Genomic DNA, 6,000 nt, shown 5'->3' on the forward strand with positions numbered 1-6,000 from the left:
TAGCTAGTGTTATTCTTGCTGCTGCTAGTAAATGAGTCATCACATATTTCTCTCCCTTTTCCCACCTTTTGGGTAATATACTTAACAGAAAGATTTCAGGATCTAGTGGTATTTGTAATTTCATTGACTGAGTTAGTATCACATGTATCTCCTTCCAATATCTATTTACCTCTTTACACGTCCACCAAGCATGGTAAAATGAGCCTACTTGTGATTTACACTTTCAACACAGATTACTTGTCCCTGGATAAAACCACGCTAACCTATCCGGCGTTAAGTGCCAGCGATGTCCCATCTTAAAAATGTTCTCTTTCAGTGGGACAGCTTTAAGCCATATTACATTTTGCCAAATCCTCTCCCATTTATCTGAGTCAATATTCTTCCCTAAATTTTTGGTCCAGGCCATCATTGCAGTTTCGTTACTGGCACATACAAGAGAATGTCAGAAGAAATTCAATTTGTGTTTCATAAAGTACACCAAAGCTTTTAACTGTGTGGATCATGAAAAACTACAGCTGTTTAAAAAAAAAAAATGGGTGTGCCAGAACATCAGATTATTTTGATGTGCAACCTGTACTCCGGACAAGAGACCACTGTTAGGACAGAATATGGAGAAACAGAATGAAGAAGAAGAAGAGATTGGATTTATACCTGCCCTTCACTACCCAGAGGAGTCTCAGAGAGGCTTACAAACTCCTTTCCCTTCCCCTCTCCACAACAGACACCCTGTGAGGTAGATGGGCCTGAGAAAGCTCTTTCAAGGACTGCCCTTGAGAGAACAGCTCTGATAGAACTATGGCTTGCCCAAGGTCATCCAGCAGGTGCAAATGGAGGAGTGGGGAATCAAACGCGATTCTCCCAGATTAAAGTCCGCGCACTTAACCACTACACCAAACTGGTGTTCAGTTGGCAAATGGTTTCCAGCTGGCAAATGTGTCAGACAAAAATGTATTTTACTTCCCTGTCTCTTCAGTCTATATGCAGAACATATCATAAGGAAAGATGGATGAGATTTAGATGAAGGTAAATTGGTGGAAGAAACATTGACAATTTGAGATTTGCAGATGATGTCACATTACCGAGAGAAAATACTGAAGACCTGAAACGACTCCTGATGAAGGTTAAAGCAGAAAGTGCCAAAGCAGAATTACAGCTGAAACATCAAGGAGATGAAAGTCATGACTACTGAGGGATTACACAACTTTAAGGTTGATGATGAAGAAATCAAAATGGTTCAAGACCTTCTATTCCTTGGCTCCATCACCGCCCATAAGGGGGACTCTGCACACCCAAGGAATCAGAGAGAGACTGAGAGTGGGGAGAGCAGCCACGAAGGAGCCTGAGGAAATTCTCAAAATAGGGAAGGGCCACTGGCAACCAAGATCAAGTTAATTCAAACCACAGTGTTCCCTATTACTATGTATGGGTGTGAAAGCTGGACAATGAAGAAAGCTGACAGAGGAAGAAAGTTGATTACTTTGAAATGTGGTGCTGGAGGAGAGTTTTGCAGATACCTGCTGTGGGCTGCCAAGAACAGAAGCGAGAGTGGGTTCTAGGCCAAATCACGCCTGAACTCTCCCTAGAAACGAAAATGACTAAACTGAGGCTATCGTACTTTGGTTACGAAGAGAAGACAAGAGTCACTGGGAAAGACAATCATGCTGGGAAAAGCTGAAGGCAGCAGGGAAGAGAGAGACCCAACACGAGACAGACGGACTCCATGAAGGCTGCCGCGTGGCCCCCTCCGTTCGCAAGACCTGAGCAAGCCTGTTAATGAGAGGATGTTTCGGAGGACATTTATTCATAAGAGTCGCCATACGACAGAAATTACTTGACGTCAATTAACACACACAAGGAAAGCCACACTAGAGTGCAGACGGGGCCTGCAACTGCTGAGGGCGGCCTGGTCGTCTGCTGTGTGGGTGGGAGAGAGACCAGCGGGGGCGCCTCCACGCTAAGCACACTCTGTCTTGCTTTGCAGCTGGCGGGCAGGTGGCAGGATCCAGATGGGCAGGCGAGAACCATGGTGGGCACAGGGTGAGGAAGGAAGGCACTTATGAGAGCCACTGAACCAGCAAAGCCTCCAAACACCTGCAGGCTTTTGTAACAGAGGAGGAACCCTGCACCTCTGATAGCCTGGGGGAAGGAAGACTACGTGGGTGCAGGAGCTCAGCGGGGCTCCGGCTGTGGGTCATCGGGAGGTGCCGACGGGGTGCCAGGCTCCTCAAGGGCCCTCGGGACAGAGTCTATCCCCGATTGCTGATTGCAGGGTTCCACGTGCACCTCGGGGATCGCAGGGCCTGAGAGGGATCCCTCGTTACTTAAGGAATCTGCCTCAGTGGCCCTGGGCCTGACCCTCGACAACTCCCATTTGTTCCAACCAGAATGAGGGGAGAGGAGGCCAGATAGACTCTGCACTGGGGTCACGCGAGAAACCCTTCTCTGTTTGTGCTTTCTTTTCGTAGATGCCGCTAATCCTCATTGTAGCCTGTTACTGTTCAAATAGATTTTAGGGTTGTGTTTTTCTTTCATAAAACTGGGGCACAGAGACTCTGAAGCACAGCACTTAAAGCTCTGCAGCTGATTTCTCCATGGAATCTTTACTGTGACATTTTTGGTAGATCTTCATCCACTCTTGTTGTTTATTTTAAAAAAAACCTCCAAGAACATCCTTCTTCTCTGAATCTTATAGATTTCCCTGCTCCTTGGAAACAACATGTTGATAAAAACAAACTCCCCCAACGGCAGCACTTCCTTTTTTGGGAAATTCAGAGCTTTTGAACCTCTTCAGCCGTCAAGGATCATAAAAAGTCTCCTGGAGCTGATCTACTCAGTGTTGGATCCCCAAGCATCGAGAATAAATCCACGTTTTAAGAAAAGCAAAATTTATTTCAAAGCGTTGACGACATACTCAAACACGTTCTTTGTTAGAACTGGGGATACACAGTTAGATCAAGCATAATAAAGGAACTTCAAAGAGATACAGGTCCAATGAATAACTTTCCCGCTGGCGGGCTAATGAAACGGTTGCGCGCCCAGTCCATGGGAACCAGGCAGGATATTAGACATAACACAGGTGCAGTATTCATGGGAAAAGCAATAGCCAAGCATTACAGCATCTTCTCCCCCACACAACCTCCAGCAGTTATCTTTTGCATTCCAACGCAGGAGTAGGATGATAGAAACCAAGCCGGGTGCAACAGGGAAAGGATATGTACACAAAGGTCACAGAAAACAGAATGGCAGCCTGCTGACACTCAGTCATCATGGGCTCACTGGGATTGTCCCAGGCCACTGTCACTGAAGTCTCAGTTCCGCATTTATGAAACAAGAAGAATGTGAGGTTTCATCCAAGGCAATCTAGAAGGCATAGAAATTGCATACCACGTTAGAAACGTTACATAAATTAATGTTTCTTACAATTTATTTTCAGGAAAGCCCAAAGCAAACATTTCAAAAGTTTCTTGTGCCTTTTCAGCATGCTTCAGTTCCATATATCCTGGCTCTGCTTTAGTTTGAGAGATGCAGATTGGAGGCAGCCAGGGTCTCAGGCTACAACAGTTCATTAGCTTAGGGAGGCAGTGTGAGCAGGAGGGGCCAAAAAGTTGCTGGATATCCACTGCCTGGTGGAAGAGCTCTGTCTTGTAGGCCCTGAGGAATTGGTAAGAGATCCTGCAGGGCCCTGACCTTGAATGGGAGCACATTCCACCAGGTCGGGGCCAGGGCTGAAAATGCCCTGGCCCGAGTTGAGGCTGATCGGACACCCTTTGGCATGGGGATTGCCAGCAGATGTTGGTCTGTCAAGCCCAGGGCTCTTCGGGGTGCATAAGGGTCCCGCTGGTATGTTGGTCCCTGGTTACTCAGGGCCTTAAAGGTTAGTACCAACACCTTGAAACGAATCCAGAACTCCATCAGCAACCAGTGCAATTTGCGGAGCACCACCCAAATGTACACTCGCTGAGACCCCACAGTCAGCAGGCGCGGCTGCATTTTGCATCAGCCGCAGTTTCCAGATCAGGTACGAGGGTACAGCCACCACTGTTCCCTCTAAGCTGAAGTGACGTGAGCCAGGTCACAGTTTTTTTAGCCTTGTACTCACAGATTTTTGTCTTAGCTCAGGAAGTGATGGCTCCAGAGCAAACTAATTTATGCAGCAGCCAAATCACTCGCTCACAACTTTAAGGCCGGTAGCTCACAAGGTAGAATATCTCCTCACAAGAGAGAGCATTGACACCAGCGTAAAGTGAGTTACAATAGTCCCATCTGGAAGTGACCATTGCATGGATCACTGTAGCCAAGCCACAGGTGGAGAAGTAGGGAACTAGTTGCTGAGCCTGCCGAAGGTGGGAAAAGGCAGATTTGGCGACCGCCGTGATCCAGGCCTCCATTGACAGTGGGGCACCCAGGATCACACTTAGACATCCAGAACTGGGAGGTGAATTTCCACATCAGTCCCCCACGACTCAGGCGCAGGACCTCCGTCATTGCTGGATTTAACTTCACCCGGCTCTGTTGCAACCAACCAGCCACAGCCTTCAGAGCCCTGGCCAGAATATTCGGGGCTGCGTCTGACTGGCTGCCCATTAACAGATATAGCTGGGTGTCATCTCCATATTGCTGACACCCCAGCCCAACCCCCCCCCCCGATCAGGTAGGCGAGAGGGCGCAGGTAGAGGTTAGATAACATTGGGGAGAGGACTGCCCCCTGGTAATCATGGGGAAACCTTCTCCTTTTGACTGCAACCTGAGTGTGAACTGAACCTACTTGTAGAAATGTAAGTTTTTACCTTCTGCAATATGCTGCTTGGGAGACTTATTTACTGCACTCAGTCCCACGCTTCTGTGACTGAGGGAAACTCTGCGATATTAACTAAATATCCTAAAACATTTAGAACATATGAACACAGAGCCATGTTGGCTCAGGCCAATGGTCCAGAACCTGAAAAGGTTAGTCAGATAGAAAAGAGGGCCAACAATAAAAGCTTAATATATCTATAGTATTAAAAAAACATATGAGGGCCCAATCACACCTCGTGTAAAAATGCCAGAATCTCTCACACACCCGGGCACCCAGGCCTAGCTGCCTCCGGAAAGGTGTGATTGGGCCCTTATATGTTTCTTAATTCTTTGTTAATAAATACACGTATCTTTGTATATACTATAGATATATTAAGCTTTTATTGTCGGCCCTCTTTTCTACTTGACTAACCTTTTCAGGTTCTGGATCTCAGGTTTCAAGGTTCATTCCCCCCCCCTTTGTCCCAGTAGGATCAGGCCAGTGGCCCCTCCAGTCCAGCACTCTGGGTGACACACAGGGGCCAAAGCCGAGGGGCCACCAGGAGGTCCACCAGTGGGGCCAGAACTCCAGAATCCCTCCCGCTGCCCCCCCAAGCACCAAGAAGAGAGGGCCTCACTGCCCCAGACATAAGAACATCAGAGAGAAGCCAAATGTTGGATGGGGCCAGTGGCCCCCCCTCCAGTCCAGCACTCTGGGTGACACACAGGGGCCAAAGCCGAGGGGCCACCAGGAGGTCCGCCAGCGGGGCCAGAAGCCCTGCCTCAGAGGGCAGAGGGGCCTCCCCGGGTGACCAGAGTGGATGGGTGGGTTTCTGCGGGAGAAGGTCACTGCTAGCCCCCTGAACGGAGCCTGGGAGCCAGCGCCGGAGAGGACACACAAGAGTGGGCCGGCTCCAGTCCACAGTCTGCTGCCTGCCCTCTGTAGGGAGGGTCCTGTTTCCGACCAGCGGTGCGGGGAGGCCTTGGGTGGCCTGGCCTGGCGTGCCAGGGGGATGCTGCTTGGCTTCCGCCGTCCCCGTGGGGAGTCCTCCGGGGTGTGTTGAGGCGAAGGCGCCCGGGCCCCCGGCGGCGGGGCCAGCCTTGCCTTCCTCCGCCCCGCCCCAGGACCGCTCTCGGCTGCCTCTCCCTCAGGCGCCAGCTGTGGGAAGGGGGCGCGGGGGGGTCTCCTTCGGAGGACGCCGCCCCCCCGCCCGCCCGCCCCCC

General features: G+C 49.9%; 1 protein-coding gene across 1 annotated transcript in view; it reads left to right on the top strand.

The window, feature by feature from the left end:
* Positions 1 to 6,000, top strand: part of FN1 (fibronectin 1) — a 102,222-nt gene that overhangs the window by 11,154 nt on the left and 85,068 nt on the right. The window lies entirely within an intron of this gene.

This window comes from Gekko japonicus, unplaced genomic scaffold, assembly GCF_001447785.1.
Source record: "Gekko japonicus isolate JY-2015 unplaced genomic scaffold, Gekko_japonicus_V1.1 scaffold623, whole genome shotgun sequence".
Lineage (NCBI taxonomy): Eukaryota > Metazoa > Chordata > Lepidosauria > Squamata > Gekkonidae > Gekko > Gekko japonicus.